We start from the raw sequence: 18,836 nt of genomic DNA on the forward strand, positions 1-18,836 counted from the left end.
ACGCGACTGGTTCCACTGCCCGTCGCCATCCAATTACTGCTCGCGCCACTTTCGGATGTTACCACCACGACCCGTTTCCTAGCAGGCGCGGGAAAACCTCTCTGATGCGAGTCGATACCAGGAATGTATGACAGGCATGCACCATAATGTGATGTGTAACTCGAGACGACTAAGGTACAAACAGGCTTAGAGTGTGTAGAGTCACAGGGTACTTCTTGAGCGAATGTCTATAAGAAACATTTACACCGAAAAGTCACAAACACCAGTCAAACGTGGCTGTCTCGTTTCGAGACTGGGCACTTCAGAGTTGGAGATGAGCCCCGCAATGGCTGGTCCGCAACATCAACAGACCCAGCCTCAAACGACGCCGTCTATGATTTGCTTTTAAGATCCACTGAATAAACAGAAAACGACAGCGTGTTGGTTTCTTTAGTACCCAAATCTCTGACATGAAGGTCGGAAATGTTTGAAGAATGGACAGAAGAATTCGCGAACTGTGAAAGTCAGAGATATTGTGGCACGTTTTGATGATACAAAGGCCTTTTCGGATAGGTTCGGGGATGAAGATTACATAATTTTGTGTCGTCTCGCTGTCACTGTAGGCTTGTACCATGGCGAGCAAGAAGGGGATGTTGTTTGGTGGCTGGAATCCTCTTTCTACAACAAACTTCACACATATATTAATAGGGTCCTCTATTAACGTAAACCAAGAGCAACTTAGCTTAAGCATCCATGTGCTTTGTTACAAGCTCTTCCGCAATAGTTCACGTTAGCCTCACTGTTGGTGAAGTACATCTCCGCTATGTACAGTATTTTGGTCACTATGTGCTCCCTGTCTCTCAGCTAGAGGCTGAGCTAGCTGCGACGGGGACTCCCACTGGGCTGCGACTGATGACTCTCATTGTTGACTCACTGGATAACTGACTGGCTCTGCGGTTCACGGCGGCGATCTAATTACTGGCTGCAGAGAGGGCGCTGGCGGACCGTTTCTTGCGAGTCTGTCTTTGGCCTATACCGGTCTTCTCGCAGCGTCATTGCCACCTGTGTGCTGGCGACAGCTTACGCCACCACGAATAATACCATTGTACAATGGAGTGTACCGTGTTTGGTGACAGTTGTTCTTTATTTCTTTTGATGTAATTATGAGCCGTTTTGATTGTTCCAAGTTGGTAGGTAGATTGTTTGTCAAATTTTCAGAATGACTTATACAAAGTGTCCAAGAAACGCTATAGTAGCTCACTTCGCTCACTGGGCTGTGTCTCCGCAATATATGCTGTGCGAACTAACTCGATATGACAATATAAAGGGGCCTCGTTTCTTTTGTTCTTTGAATGTCTGGAAATGGAAACTACAGAAACCATAGACAGCATCCGCCTGTGGTTTCCAATAATCCTCTGTGCTGCTCTGCAACTCGTTCACTGTGCCAAAATGCTGTCGTCATAGCCAGCGGCTCATGTAAGCAAAGAAATGAATATCAGAGGGAGACAAGTTCCTGCTGTATGGTGATTGATCAAGCACTTCCCATCGGAAACGCTGCAGGACTCTTTGTTGGACCTAAAGCGTGAGCTCGAGCATTTTTATGAAGACGAATAATGCCTCTTCGATTGTTCTGAATCGCCCTTTGTAGACGATTTTCTATAATAGCCCGATAGACTCGCTTTACAAGATCAGCGGTTAACACTCGCTTCGTCCTCTGACCTCCTGCATCATGAACGGTTGTACATCATGTTTTAAATTTCCTCCACCACTGCCACACTTTGCTGTCAACAATGGTTCAAATGGCTCTGAGCACTATGGGACTCAACTGCTGTGGTCATTAGTCCCCTAGAACTTAGAACTACTTAAACTTAACTAACCTAAGGACATCACACACATCCATGCCCGAGGCAGGATTCGAACCTGCGACCGTAGCAGTTGCACGGTTCCGGACTGCGCGCCTAGAACCGCGAGACCACCGCGGCCGGCCACTTTGCTGTCACTCACGAAAGTTACGTCACGTGAGCTGCATAGAAATCAGGCGCAATCCCTCGGCATGAAGAAAACGAATGACAGCAAGCACTTCATGGTTGGTGAGAGACTCTAATGTTGTAGGATCCTTACATACTCATTGTGCGCTCAGATCTGAAATGTGCTGTGTGACGTGATCGATTGCACAACACATCTACGCAAAGTTTCGTCGGATTTTCGTGGGGGGTTTTGCGAATGACTGAAAATTGAAGAAAAAATAGTCCTCGATCAATTTGATTTGTCTACATGTTTCAACACTCCGTTCCCCTTGTGCAACTACGCCATGGCGCGTATTACGAATCGAAACTTGGCGAGATGCTCTGTCCACTGGTATTTGTCGTTTCTCTCTATGTCTTTTTACCTTCCACACAGTCGTCTTCTAAACTCTTGATGTACTTATAAATAACATAATATTCGGTGGTTGAAGAACCCTTCAAATAGGAGTAATGTCTTTAAGGTGCCAAATTCTCATTGTTTAAATGCGGTTCCGCTAAAGAGTGTACTGCTCTCGGATTACCTGTGCCTTTAAAAGGTTGCTACGTTAGTTGTAATAGGTTGAATAGAGAAAAAGAATAATCGTTGCTGTGACCGACAGGTCGCGCACTTCACGGGAATTTCTTCACTTAATGATTGCAGCAGCTCTCTGAATAGTCTTCGCTCTAGTTCGGTAGTTAAGGCCGTACATTTAAGAACATAACATCCAACTATCTAATCTTGGAATAATTTACATAATTCATAATTCATAAAAAACAATGACCCGTGTTTAATTATTACACGAAGATGTGCTGTAGGATGCGCTCTGAATTAGTGGTTGATGGGGCGTGGGATGAATGTCATTTATGTAAAGCCTGAACATAATTACGGATTAAATTAAGTTAGAGATATTAACTGAGACAATCGTTAACATAAACAAATGCGATGATTTCTGGTGCGTGGTATCTATTAAGATCCTCTCTCGATAAATCATAAACCTTGTTTCTCAGTCCGCTCCTAAATTCGTTGTTTATGTAACAAGAATAATCAAAGGATTGGTTAGCAATACACGCACTAAACACACACATGCAGTTGATGAGGTTTACACAGAGGAGAAAAGAACAAATGCCCTCCACCATGACAATACGTGGCCAACTCCATTTTGACACGTGATTTGAATATGTAAAGTTACATTTCAAATACATGAAACGAAGATCAAGACATGAGCTAAGAAACATATTTAATTTAAATGTGCACTGTAAGAAAAAGATTACGGTAGCTAAAGCATTAAAGACTTTTAAACCGCAACATGACCATGTGATGGTAACTAAAAGAAAATAAGTACCCAAAAAATAGGAATTTCAAAACGAACGGATTAGAACTGCACTGAATTTGCCACGAAGTAAAATGCGAGGTGAAAGCTGAAGGCTCTAAAACACGCACACGAAAACTTGATGGTAATGATCAATGGAAGTACCAAACAATGGAAGGAACGGAAGAAAGCTGATTGTAAAATTAGTGACAAGACCACATAGACACCATATAATTCACATACAATTGCAGTTAGAAAAATCAGAATTTGATCAAACTGAGTCGTTACCTGTTCAACATATGCCCATATGTTCAAGTGACTAGTTTAACAAAATAGTAGCCTACGAAATCACCTAAATTTCAAGGTGTTCAACACTCGCTATACTACATAAAACTCCCCACACAAAATAACAGATTGAAGGCTATTGGAGGAAAGCATTTAGGTTTCAGTTAGGCTGAAAACTTATACACATTCAAACACAAGGAGGAGTTCTTGTGAACAACCAATCTTACCCAGCTCACAGCACACAGTGCACCAGCTCTCCTCACGAAACGAGGATTATGCTTCCAACGGAAGTGACCAGACGGCGGACCTGCTGTATTGTGGCAACTTATACTAAAGGTTCAATCAAGGCGAGCACATGACTCTTTGCTGACGCAGTGTCAACTAAACATGGCCACCGTGTCACTGTAACTAACTCCCACTCCCATACACGTAGAATTCGCAGCTGCGGGTGTTCATTCAGGCAACGGCCATGCCGCAGTGGATACACCGGTTCCCGTGAGATCACCGAAGTTAAGCGCTGTCGGGCGTAGCCGGCACTTGTATGGGTAACCATCCAGGCCGCCATGCGCTGTTGCCATTTTTCGAGGTGCACTCAGCCTCGCGATGCCAACTGAGGAGCTACTCGACCTAACAGTAGCGGCTCCAGTCAATAAAAACCATCATAACGACCGGGAGAGTGGTATGCTGACCACGTGCCCCTCCTATCCGCATCCGTGGTCAGTGGTCGTATGGTCCCGATGGGCCACTTGTGACCTCAAGACGGAGTGCATGTTCATTCACTCGGTTCATTATTCCAGGAGGGAAATACAGATACAGCGGAATATGGCGCTGAAGCATTGTAAACATGAATATGGGACTCATAAAAGTAGCAAACCTTGATGCAATTTGTACAAGTAAATCTGAATTACACAACTAGCAGACAAGTTTAGTATAAAATACGAAATACGTGTGAAACGTGGCTGCTATGAACGCACTCAGCTGATCACTCCTTTTATACCGGAGGAAATTTAAAAATTACACCGTACAGAGCGGTAACATAGATAATGATGTGTGGTTCCTTTAAATAAAATCTCTTGAAGAGGCTCACATAGAGACCACATTACGGTGGTGACGACAATGCACTCAGAGAGGTGAGATAGTCTTATCACGTAGCGTAGAGCATTAGCTGTGCAGAGACCGGCCCGCCACTGGCGACTCCCGGGTGCTCGCGCGTCCTGCCTAAGACGCGGACCTTTCAGAGAGCCCTAAGCTGCCCCACTAAGGCGGTATGCGAGGCCATGGGCGGGCGGACGTCGGCGCAACGAACCGAGCCGGCGCCAGATACGTACGATCCTCGGCGTCCTGCGATGGCTGCAGCCATAACGGCGGCGCTGTGCTGCGGGTAGCGGAGTAAGCAGGCGCTCTGTATGCAAACGGCTATGCGGGCACAGCGTCCGCCCCGACGGTCCGCTAAACGTCAGCGCCAGAGGGAGGGACGTTGTGCTGCAGACGCAAGCCACGTCTGGGTGGGAGGGACGCCCAACCGTCTAACGACCACTCTAGTCGACAAGTAGAAGTCTCTACGTCACTCCGAATGCATATACAGCGCCACACAATCAGTGCTCCGGGTCCAATGAAGCGTAGCGGAATCACCGTGTTTACCAATTATTGGCATAGGAGTCAGCAAAATAGGTCGCTTGGATACAAAATCGGTGCAATGTGAAAAACAAGAGCCGAGCGATATTAGAATCTGTTCCAATGAACGTGAAAAACTGTTCTAGTGAGATCTACATGCAGCTCCTGGCTAAGTTATTGCAGCACCATGTGTTGCGCCAAGAGAGATGGTTAAAGGGTGAGGACCTTCTACATTTACTTGTGGTCTTGTAGCTGACTTTCAGTTTATAAAGCCATTGTCGGACAACAGTTATTAAGTCCATGACACTGCTCGCATTGTAGATTCTTTGATTTAGTAGAAAGATAAACCAAACTCTATGTATAGTGGTGAGAAACAGTCAGAAAAGCTTGTAAGGGATTTCCACGGCAGGTTGGCTGAGAAATGACTGTTAGGAAAACAAAAAATTCCATACAATGCACCGTTTCGCAGGTATTTATCATTAAAGTTAGCCAATCAGGTCGTTGCGTGCACAGATTCACGCACTTTCACTCGCTAAAATGCGATAATGAGGAGACATCTGTGTGTTTTGTTCGCATGCTCATTAACAGTTAAAATGCGCCTTTTTCGGAAGCCATAAATTTAAGCTAGGCGAGCAAAAGCTGTGTTTGTTCGGTTTGTGGAAACGAAACCAAACGCAGAACACGTTTGGCGACTCTGCTTCTGGCAGGCAGCTTAAATTTGCACGTGCGTCGACCTGATTGGCTAACATCAGTGACAATTAAATCGGAAACAGCGCAACGTATCGAATTTATTTCTTAACAATTATTTATCACCACAAACTCCCTGTGATACCCTTACATTCTCTTCAGACTCTTTCTGTATATCTACATCTAAATCTATACTCCGCGGAGGGTTACATGCAATAAAGGGTTGTAGCAAATATGTCGTTAGTAGCTGTGATCTCACGATGTGTTATTATCAGCACAACATTACACATACACATGCACTGACACATACACATACACAAACACACGAAAAAATCACTACAAAACCCATCGAATTTTTTTTCTGAACGATTATTTCTTTGCACTACCTACCCTGCAACACTCGTTCAAATTTTCCAGGCTTTCTGGCAAATTGGAAATACACTGACGGAAAAAGTCGCAACACTGAGAACTAATTGTGCGACATAAACAAAGTTCGTAGGTGTGTTACTACATCTGAAAGAAGATGTCTAATAAAACTTCTCGCCAGTAACAGAGCTGCGCTAGTAGCGTCACTATGAGGATGCAAATAAGATTTGTTTAAATACACGCTGTAATGGTCGTGGGCGTTAGTTACCTTTAAGATCGTACGTGGTGATTTGATGTTAATAAAGAATGCTGTTAAGGTGACAAAGACACCACTATCAACACCTCACTGAGTTCGAACGAGGTCGTGTAGCAGGATTACAAGAAGCTGGATGTTCCTTCTCCGACTATGCAGAAAGTTTTGGCAGGGATGTAGCCATTGTTCGTCATTGCTGGCAGCAGTCATCAGGGGAATCTCGGATCACAAGAAGACCAGGCTACTGATGGCCACGTGGCACCACCTTGAGAGAAGACAGTCATGTTCCGTGTATGGCTTTGGCGTATCGTAATACACCTCCAGCAGCAATTTGGGCAGCATATGGCATCACAATGACACAAAGAATTGTTACAAATCGGCTACTTCAAGGACATCTCCGATCCAGACGACCTGTATCACGCACTCCCTTGACCCCAAACCACTGCCATTTGCTACTTCAGTGGTGTCAGTCCAGAGCTCATTGGAGGGAGGGTCATGAGGTATTTTGTGTTTCCTGATTAGTGTTTTATGATGAGAGTTGGTTATGCCTCGGTGCAAGTGATGGTTGTGTGTTGGTTAGGATGAGGCTAGTTGAGGCACTGACCTGTACTTGGAGCTATGGTTTGGGGTGCGGTTTCGTATGACAGCAGGAGCACTCTTGTGGTTATCCCACCAGCCATGGCTGTAAAATTGTACGTCAGTATTGTGATTCGACCTGTTGTGCTGCCATTCATGAGCAGGCGGGGGGGGGGGGGGGGGGGTTCCAATCAGGATAACGCTCTCCCACGCACCGCTGTTGCCACCCAACATGCTCCATAGAGTATCGACATGTTGCCTTGATCTGCTCGATCACCAGATCTGCCTCCAATTCAGCACATGTGGGACATCACTGGACGACAACTTGAGCGTCATTCGCAACTAGCGTTAGAAATCACTGTACTGACAGACCAAGTGTAACAGGCGTGGAACTCCAGCCCACAAACTGACTTACGTCACCCGTAGAACACAGTGCATGAACGTTTGCATGCTTATATTCAACATTCTGGCGGCTACACCTGTTATTAATGTACCAGCACTTCACTTTTGCAATGGATTGCCTCCTCCTTACTTTTAACTTTTGATCTTGTACTTTTAATGACTTAAATATGTTACCTAGCCAAATGTATTGCAGAGATTTTGTTACTCTCCATTAATTATTTTCTGGTGCTGTGATTTTTTTTCAGTCAGTGTATAAATATAGTCAGAAGCAAATTTATTCCTGATCACCACTTACGTTGACTCTCTGGTGCGCAAAAGGGGTAATTCTGTAGTATTGGATGAAAAAGGCTTCCAGAAATTCTCACTCAAATCGGTTATGATTTCACCTTCATCCTGTATTCGAGAGTAATCGACAAGGACTTCTGACTGCAGATTTTTTATTGGTTCACGACAACCGTCGTCCCACACAGCTCGTTCTGCCGCATCTACAATACCGGACATGAATTCTGAGTTTTCCTAACTCGCACTTCGTCACCAGTCCACGCTGCGAGCGAGTTTAATGGGTTCAAACGGCTCAAAGTGGTCCTGAATTCTTCTCACCAAGTAGCGACACTCTTCCAAAGCGATGGAATGCACGCATTATACGTCATGCGGATTACGTTGAAAAATGATATTTCTCTATTTTTTCCTTGGTGCCCATTTTGCATTAATAATTAGGGCTCTAATTTCACTCATTCTCGTAAAATAGTGCTACTTACTGTCTTTCCTGCCGTGTCAAGTTTAATGTAAAGCAGTGTACACAGTGCGTGTATGACGTACGCCCCCGCACGCATTGTCTAACAATGCAGCCGGGCTGGCGCACAGTGCGGGTGACGCAAGCCTCTCGAAGGAAGAGGACGCGAGCTCTGATGCCGCGCCAAACAAAATAGCGCGCTAGGTCTGAGTGCGCATGCGCCGGCATCCGCGGCGGCTGCTCTTGAATAAGATATCGCGCCTAGTGTGCGTGCGGACGCGGTGGGTGGTGGGGGTGAGGGAAGGGTGGAGGGGAGAGACAGCAGTGGCAGTTTAGGGCCCGCGTCCACCGTGCTCTCTCCACTTTACGACCGGGGGCGGCTGCTCCCGCATTCAGAAAGCCAGCCCCCTCCTTCCCCTGACAAACAGCCGGAAAAAGTCGGCGCATCGCGAGATCAGGTTTGTTGCGGGCCTCCGACCAGGGAGTATTACGGACCGCACTGTTCCCCGAACTCCGGATTTCCTCGTTCCAATTCCGTCAGATAATCCCGAAAACTTAGTAAACGGATGAACCGGCTGATTTAAGAGGTCCTATAACGGAGTTTACCGCTCAGGGCGTATACCGTCCGCAAACTTTATTGCAACGTATACATATGAATTTAGTTGTAAAACACCGTTCAGCTTTGAGTCTCCATGGAATTGACAGTATCCAGAATACATAAATAATATTCCAAAAATTGCAACAATATCCCTTGCATGATTATTTTGTTGAGACTGTGGTGCATGAATCGGTACAACTCTTTCTGAACTGCTTGAAACCTTCTACTTATACCGTGTTAAAAACTCCGCGAAACTCTTTGCTTAGCCTTGCCGACAGACATCTTTTAGCAAAAGTATCACATTCTACCAATCTCTGGTTAGTCCTATCCTTCTTATGCCCAAACATTCATGCTTTATCCACTAATAATCTCGTGTAATGGTAAGGAAGGGATGTAGCAAGAGTGACAATAAAAAAAAATACATACTAGTAAGCGTTCTCAGATTCAATGACCATGGTGTGTAGAAACTAAGTCAAACCGTTTCTCCTTGTGCTACGCAAAACTCCGATGGTCAACACAGTGATCTATTCATGGCATTAGCCAGCAAGGCTTAAATGCAGCGTACCAGCAACACCACATCAAAATCAATAAATAAATTTAAGTTGTAAAAGTACTTCAAGCGTATTATATGGCCGACCGAAGTGGCCGAGCGGTTCTAGGCGCTGCAGTCTGGAACCGTGCGACCGCTACAGTCGCAGGCTCGAATCCCGCCTCGGGCATGGGTATGTGCGATGTCCTTAGGTTAGTTAGGTTTAAGTTGTTCTAAGTTCTAGGGGACTGATGACCTCAGATTTTAAGTCCCATAGTGCTCAGAGCCATTTGAACCAGGCAACTGAATACCGTCTCGTCGCTTTGTCACGGCGTAAAGTCAAGAGCCGACACGCCAGAAGGGAACAATAGAGAAGAGATGGCTGTGAGAAGAGCTCAGTCAATAGCACGCTCACCGACCCCTCTCCAGGACGACAAAGCGACAGCAGCGGCCCATGTGTGAAGAGGACATAAGCGTCGCGACCGACGGTGACCCCCCAATTCCAATAGCAGGGTCAACTCTAGTTACTTCGCATGTACTGTCTCTGTAGCACAGACTTGGATTCGTTTATAATGAAGAAGAGTCGCCCTTTGCTTACGACACATCAGTGCAACTGCAAAAGTTAAGTACTGAAATTTTCGTTTCGTAATAAAACTCATTAATACTATTTGTTTGAATGTTTGTCTAGCGAACCTAGTAAGCAGGCTTCCTAGACACCACAGGTCACAATAAGGGAAGAATAGTTATTATTAATGTTTCACTGTTTGAGAGGGCGCCCATGAAAAATGAGTGGTCGTAACCCTATGAAACCTTCCGGAAATATTTGTAACAACATGGGGGAAGAGAAATAACGAATAAACCATCGAAAGAGAGAGATTTTAAATTTCACTTGAAAGGATAACATTTTTTAATCGCGTACCATGTTTACGTTCCAGGTTACAAACTTGCTCAGTGTGACGACCACCTGCGTCAACTATAGCCTCGAACTGCACTATAGGTTGCTGCCAGGAACAACGGTGGACCAGGGAATATTCGGCTGTAGTGACAGAGGTCGTGCACTGTTTGAAGATCGCTCATTGCGTCCTGCATTCTCACCCTTAGCAACAGTAACTTCTTCAATAACTTGTGGCACAATTGGTTGTCGACCCCTCCCAGGAGCAATTCAGAAATCGGCAGTTCATTCTAACTTCCGAATCACGTGTTTCAACCTCGGTGCAGAAAGGGAGCCTCTCAGTATTCCTTTAACGCGTCGATACACGCTAAGAGCAGCAGCACCATTGCTGTTGTTTTAAGAAAGCAGCTTTACGGGTAAGGTCCTGCTCACCTTGTCGAGAACCATGTTGACTCTCTGCAGCTGTAATGCACACTGATGCTTGCGTTTCAATCCTATGTCGCCGTACCTGCACCGATGCCTGGCGGCAAGGTACCAACAGTAAAAAATGGCTCTGAGCACTATGGGACTTAACTTCTGAGGTCTTCAGTCACCTAGAACTTAGAACTACTTAAACCTAACCAACCTAAGGACATCACACACATCCATGACCGAGGCAGGATTCGAACCAGCGACCGTAGCGGTCGCGCGGTTCCAGACTGTAGCACCTAGAACCGCTCGGCCACATCGGCCGGCACACCAACAGTAACAACAACGCAAACCCTGCAGTGCTCAGTATGAACATCATTCCCATAAAGTTGGGTAGTTATACAGAAAAACAGTTTTCCGCCAAAGCCGGCTCAAGTAACGAAAGTTTAGTGGTAACCACGTTGTAAATCGGGTAATTAAAAAAATAATAACAAAATTCAGTTATTACAAACTACGGAAAACAGAAACAGAGTAAGGTGCAAAGTTTTGACAGAGCTGCGCTGTTGGTTGTTTGCAGCTACATAGCGACAAAAAAACAAGAGAAATCATTTTGTTTGCTGGAATTTGCGCGAATTCAGTCTATTGTTCAAGCGCAACGATTATTCCACCGTCAACTAAGCAAGAAGCAGCCCCTGCACAAGAATATTTATGACTGGCATGCAAAACTCTAGAATATTGGTTGTATAATGCAAAGGAAAGAGCGCTAGTCGGCCACGCACTTCTGAAGAAAATGTCGAGCGTAACCGAGATACGTTCACAGGGAGCCCTCGCAAATCCACAGGACGGGCAGCCCAGGAACTTCAGCTTCCTCACGGTGTGACTTATTCCGAAGCGACGACTGCATATGAGGTCATGGAAGTAGCAGTAACTGCAGCAGCTGCGTCCCGGTGACTGTAACATAAAGTACGAATTTTGCATTTTGTTTCTCCGGGATATGGCAGATGATACTTCTTTCGAACAACACGTGTTTTCGGACGAATCGACGCTTATCTATCGGATAAAGTTTGCCGCCATAATGGTCACAGAAACCTGGTCTCGTTGAACATGAAAGAGACTCACAGAAACTGAATGTGTTTTGTGCCGTTTCTGTTCACAAAGTCTATAGACATTTCTTTTTTTGTAAAGAAACTATGACAGGAAAGTCGTGCCTGGATATGCTGCAAAACTAGTTATTTCCTCAACCCCACGAAGATTCTAAGATTTCATTCTTATTCATGACGTCCCCTACCTCTAGTATAGTGCGGGTTATCTTGTGTGTGTGTGTGTGTGTGTGTGTGTGTGTGTGTGTGCGTGTTCCTAAGAGACCAAACTGCTGCGGTCATCGGTCCCTAAACTTACACACAACTTAATCTAACTTAAACTAACTTACGCTAAGGACAACACACACACCAATGCCCGAGGGAGGACTCGAACCTCCGGAGGGAGCGGCCGCGCAATCCGTGACATAGTGCTTCTAACCGCGCGGCCACAACGCGTGGAGGCGTTATCTTATCCGACAACGTTGGACTGAAAAAAGTGGTCAACAGTTGCCGTTCATTGCTTTTGGTCCCGCTGGTCACCAGATATCACAACTTGTGATTTTTTTTTTTTTTTTTTTTCTGTGGGGTACATGAAAGGCAGAGCCTTCTTTCCAACCACGGCAGCTGCTCCTCAAGAGGTCAGAAGTCGAATTATTGAGGTTGTCGGTTTAGTAAAAATGGACTTGTTGATTTGTTTATGGAATGAAATGGACTACCGTTTCGTTGTTTCTTGAACAAGGAATGGTGCTCTTGTTCAGCGTATGGTGTAGTGACTATCCGAACACACAACTTTGAACTTCCCGCTATTCAATGATAGGCACAGTGTGTTCCTTTTATTGTTTGTCAGTAATTGAAATCTGTTCTTTCTTTCTGAATCACCCCCTACAAGCGAAGTAGAGCTAACGGAAATCGTTGTAGAGGCAATACGGGAGCAAATTTGGAAACCCACTGACGAACGCGAGTTTGACAAACGCCAGAGTATTGTGGTCTGGCGCCTAGGAATGAATATTTTGGAAGCGATGAAGCTGTTCGGCTGTTTTCGCGTGCTACTGTCATGGTCATCTACAGAAAGTGGTCTACAGAAAGTAACAGAACCATGGTGAACTCAATAGTACACGATAAACTGTTGAGCCGCAGCTTAAGGGAAACTTGCCCTCTCTGTAAAGCAGGACAGGCAGCTATCTGTGGCAGACTGACGGACAATCACAGTGCTTGTGCACATACAAAAGTTACGAAACACAGGGCTCGATGCACATTGCTGAACACAGGACTCTTCAGCAGAAGATCACTTCGTGGTCCCATGTAGAACAAAGGACATCGACACTTAACGATTGTAGTGGAAACGGTATCATCGAGATTGGACCTTTGAGATGAGCAATACTGCGGCCACGACAGTTCGCAACAACCTCCAGGCATGTGGAGAAATGTCAACTAGGCCCTCGGGGGAGCTCACAACAGATCAGGTGGACGCTGTGACATAGGACGACTAACTGACGGCTGTCGACGATTTTAATATAAGGATTGCTAGTCCACTGTGATCTTATTGTATTTCTTTTTATGGACGCCGCAATTGTGTTGGTATACTTTGTAGCGTTTTAAACTCATGAGCGAAGTTCGAAAACCTCCTGATTAGAGGACTATCTCTCTAAAAGCGTTGCTGAGTGATAGGACAAAGGACAGTTGAATGCTCACATCCTTAAATGGCGTAGTATCAAACCAATGAAACACATCTTCGAAGCTGTCGGGTGACAGTCTGGTCCCCACAAACCACCGGTCCGTATTCTAAGCTACCTGCGTGTCATTCGCGTAGGCATGTGGTGCCCCATCGTTCCGGAAGCCACGCTATCCTGAACTACCGCTGTATAGCGCTCGAACACAGAGAAGGCCGAAGTACTGAATTCAGTCTTCCGTAGTTGTTTCACTGCAGAAGGTCGTAACACTGTCCGTTCTTTTATTCGTCGCACGAACGTCGAAATGGGAAATACCGAGATAACTGATCGCGGAACTGAAACGCAGCTACGATCCCTTAGTAGTGGAAAGGCGTCAGGACCTGATGAGATACCTATAAAATTGAATAAAAATTATGCGAAAGAACTTTTTCCGCTTCTAGCAGTAGTTTTCGTAGATCGCTGGAGCAACGAAACGTACCTAACGACTGGAAAAGGAGTATTATATGGAAATTCCGTAAAAGACAAAACGAAAACATGGGATTTATTTACAATAAACATAATGGAGCAAAATTTCGGTTGGCTCATCTGTATTATAGTGTCATATCTGAAGATGCTGATACTTAAAAGTTATATCTACTTTCCAAAAGACAAAATCGTCTGTCAAAGATTACGAGTTACAAAGTAAACGTGTAACATATATTTTTTATTTCAAAGATCCTGAAAATCAAGCGTACGAGCAATATGAGGTCACAAAAAGTAGCCTACAAATATACTTTCTGCTAATCAGAATTTCATTCAAATTGTCTCAAGAGCACTAACAAATTTATTACAGCTACATCTCACCATAACGCATTGTCTTCCTTAATTGGCTCAAATGGCTCTGAGCACTATGGGACTCAACTGCTGTGGTCATAAGTCCCCTAGAACTTAGAACTACTTAAACCTAACTAACCTAAGGACAGCACACAACACCCAGCCATCACGAGGCAGAGAAAATCCCTGACCCCGCCGGGAATCGAACCCGGGAACCCGGGCGTGGGAAGCGAGAACACTACCGCACGACCACGAGATGCGGGGTCTTCCTTAATTGACTGTCATTGTTAACGTACTTAAAGAACTGTTTCTTCTGCATCATATTTATTCTAAGCACTGCGTCATTTCCACTTAACCCCACTCACAAGTGGTTCCGTATAATGTGTAAGTCGACTGAACGATACCTCGTCGAGACAAAAATCAGCAGCGATAGATTCCATTAGATTGTACACCTTGTAAGAGGTATGCGATGTATACGCTGCCTGCAACAGGCAAGACTTAGGAGAGTCTCTGACCAGAGAGCAGTATGTAGTTAGTTGTTGCTTGTCGCTAGTCTTGAGTAGTCTGCGTGAGTCGGCAGTAGTGTGCAGTAGTCGACTGTAGTCTGCGTGATTCGGCAGTAGTCGGCGCGTGTCGGCAGTCTGCTCTTTTTTAAAAAATTACTTTATATTATAAAAATTATTATTGGGGCATTTTTAAAAGAAATTGAATGACAGTTGACATACATTATTAGATATGCGCAAGGCTGCTTCTTTACCTTCTACAATAATACTCATCCTCCAGAATCCCGACCAGAGCAGACTGCCGACACGCGCCGACTACTGCCGACTCACGAAGACTACAGTCGACTGCTGCACACTACTGATGACTCACGCAGACTACTCAAGACTAGCGACAAGCAACAACTAACTACATACTGCTCTCTGGTCAGAGACTCTCCTATGTCTTGCCTGTTGCAGGCAGCGCATACATCGCATACCTCTTACAACCTATTTTTCAAAAACCACTGAAAGTTACAAAGAAATATTGAAAGCAGAAAAATGTAGAACTATTTTAATTTTATGTCCCTGTAGTAAAAGTCATCTCCAGACTGAAGTATCACAGTTGTTCAGCTTTCCATCGCCATGCAGAGAAGAGTCCGGTGCAGCGGATGCTTTCGCATCGCGATGCCCCGCTGCACGCTAGTCGCCTGCTTTCTACATTACCATAGACAAACAAAGTAGGGACGCAGATAGCAAATCGACAAAGTTTATGCCTCTGGGTATTCTCGACAGTCAGGAACAGCATAATTTCCATACGCTGCCGGGTACAACAGTCGAATAATTCAAGCACCGGCGGACGTGGGTAGTTGGAATTGGTACAACCCGAGGTATCACAACAGCTGGCAGCGAACGACCAACTCCTGCCCTCTGGGTACTCGTGGCCCTAAAATGAATCGAGTCTCACTCCAGACAGAGTACTAAGGTTGTGAAACGTTTATGAGTAACTACAACGCATTTCCACTTCTGAAGTAGGTGACAGTGTTTTACGTTGGTACACATTTCATATTTCCGCCTCTAGCCAGCTCTTATTCCACTTTCAACCCTCGTAATACCAAGGCGGTGGGGGGGGGGGGGGTAGGAAGGGGGAGGGAAGGGGGTAAGGGAGAGGTTCAAAAAATGGCTCTGAGCACTATGGGACTCAACATCTGAGGTCATCAGTCCCCTAGAACTGAGAACTACTTAAACTATCTAATCTAAGGACATCACACACATCCATGCCCGATGCAGGATTCGAACCTGCGACCATAGCAGTCACGCGGTTCCGGACTGAAGTGCCTAGAACCGCACGGCCACCGCGGCCGGCGAGGGGAGAGGGAAGAGGGGTTGTACTGATATGCGGTACAAAATATTAAATCGTGTGACGACTAGTCGGACACAAAACGAAGTACAATGAAAATAGTAAAACTTCAAATTATTGAAAATATCACGCGGGGACCTTAAAAATGCGCGTGTAATTAACTGTCAGAACGGTAATTTGTAATGAAACGAAATAATAACGAAACAAAAGACTGTATAAGATAACTGTATGGAATGTATGTAGCAATGTAATTGTTCTTTTACTCTCTGGTGCAAGAATCCAAAAAGACCAGCAGTATTACACACTCTCTGTTCTAGCGTTGAAGAAAACGCACGCTACGGCGGACATTTCGCATTGTAAATTCTGATTTTTAAAGAATATATTGTAATTTTGCTAACTGCGCATTTTTCCTTCGTGTATATAGTGACCTTCATGCAGAAGTAAAAATAAGGTTTATTTTTCTAGGTCTTCAGTTCCCTGAATAAACAAGAACGGCCGAACAATTGACCATTCTTGACAGACATCTTGCGTAGGAATAATTTCATTGCTTTCTGTCATCAACGGACAGTTCAAAAGACTCTCAATAGTAATTAGTAAAGAAAAGAAAGTGCATAAATTAATTTATTTCATATTAAAGTAAAAAACTAAAAACTTTCAGTTCAGTATAGACAAAAATGGTTCAAATGGCTCTGAGCACTATGGGACTCAACTGCTGATGTCATTAGTCCCCTAGAACTTAGAACTAGTTAAACCTAACTAACCTAAGGACATCACAAACATCCATGCCCGAGGCAGGATTCGAACCTGCGACCGTAGCGGTCTTGCGGTTCCAGACTGCAGCGCCTTTAACCGCACGGCCACTTCGGCCGGCTCAGTATAGACATCGACCACTTCTCTGCAAAACAAAGATTATTTGGTTTAAAAAAGGAAATACTTTCTTTAATTCAAAGATTTCTTTTACCCAATTTCGCTACGGTAAAGATATCCTGCAGCAATATTTTAATGTGATAACACGAAATACACTCCTGGAAATGGAAAAAAGAACACATTGACACCGGTGTGTCAGACCCACCATACTTGCTCCGGACACTGCGAGAGGGCTGTACAAGCAATGATCACACGCACGGCACAGCGGACACACCAGGAACCGCGGTGTTGGCCGTCGAATGGCGCTAGCTGCGCAGCATTTGTGCACCGCCGCCGTCAGTGTCAGCCAGTTTGCCGTGGCATACGGAGCTCCATCGCAGTCTTTAACACTGGTAGCATGCCGCGACAGCGTGGACGTGAACCGAATGTGCAGTTGACGGACTTTGAGCGAGGGCGTATAGTGGGCATGCGGGAGGCCGGGTGGACGTACCGCCGAATTGCTCAACACGTGGGGCGTGAGGTCTCCACAGTACATCGATGTTGTCGCCACTGGTCGGCGGAAGGTGCCCGTGCCCGTCGACCTGGGACCGGACCGCAGCGACGCACGGATGCACGCCAAGACCGTAGGATCCTACGCAGTGCCGTAGGGGACCGCACCGCCACTTCCCAGCAAATTAGGGACACTGTTGCTCCTGGGGTATCGGCGAGGACCATTCGCAACCGTCTCCATGAAGCTGGGCTACGGTCCCGCACACCGTTAGGCCGTCTTCCGCTCACGCCCCAACATCGTGCAGCCCGCCTCCAGTGGTCTCGCGACAGGCGTGAATGGAGGGACGAATGGAGACGTGTCGTCTTCAGCGATGAGAGTCGCTTCTGCCTTGGTGCCAATGATGGTCGTATGCGTGTTTGGGGCCGTGCAGGTGAGCGCCACAATCAGGACTGCATACGACCGAGGCACACAGGGCCAACACCCGGCATCATGGTGTGGGGAGCGATCTCCTACACTGGCCGTACACCACTGGTGATCGTCGAGGGGACACTGAATAGTGCACGGTACATCCAAACCGTCATCGAACCCATCGTTCTACCATTCCTAGACCGGCAAGGGAACTTGCTGTTCCAACAGGACAATGCACGTCCGCATGTATCGCGTGCCACCCAACGTGCTCTAGAAGGTGTAAGTCAACTACCCTGGCCAGCAAGATCTCCGGATCTGTCCCCCATTGAGCATGTTTGGGACTGGATGAAGCGTCGTCTCACGCGGTCTGCACGTCCAGCACGAACGCTGGTCCAACTGAGGCGCCAGGTGGAAATGGCATGGCAAGCCGTTCCACAGGACTACATCCAGCATCTCTACGATCGTCTCCATGGGAGAATAGCAGCCTGCATTGCTGCGAAAGGTGGATATACACTGTACTAGTGCCGACATTGTGCATGCTCTGTTGCCTCTGTCTATGTGCCTGTGGTTCTGTCAGTGTGATCATGTGATGTATCTGACCCCAGGAATGTGTCAAAAAAGTTTCCCCTTCCTGGGACAATGAATTCACGGTGTTCTTATTTCAATTTCCAGGAGTGTATAATCCCTGAGATTACGTCTACGTTTTTGTCCCTAAGTACGCTTCACGTAGACATCAATTTTGCAACAAATTCTAAAATCGCCTCACGCAATCCTATACTAACAAGGCGTTGAGTCACGTGCTGTTAAATAATCTGAGCTCAGAGAACTATCTTACGAAAGTGTACCTTGCAATACCTCATATTATCATCATCTCTTCTTGTGTCCGCTCCGCCACGTAAGTGCTCTATTCACGCTCTTTCCGGGCGTAAATACCAACAAAGTTAGCGTTAAGATTTTCTTACACTCTTTTCGTCACATTCGTCGAGGACACCGTAAATATATTTTAGACAGTGTCCGGACCTGGGCGGTAACGGT

General features: G+C 45.8%; 1 pseudogene; it reads left to right on the forward strand.

The window, feature by feature from the left end:
* Window positions 1-4,036: 4,036 nt before the first annotated feature.
* Window positions 4,037-4,154, forward strand: LOC126238068 (5S ribosomal RNA; annotated as a pseudogene).
* The last annotated feature ends 14,682 nt before the right edge of the window (window positions 4,155-18,836 follow it).

Source organism: Schistocerca nitens, chromosome 2 (genome assembly GCF_023898315.1).
Source record: "Schistocerca nitens isolate TAMUIC-IGC-003100 chromosome 2, iqSchNite1.1, whole genome shotgun sequence".
NCBI lineage: Eukaryota > Metazoa > Arthropoda > Insecta > Orthoptera > Acrididae > Schistocerca > Schistocerca nitens.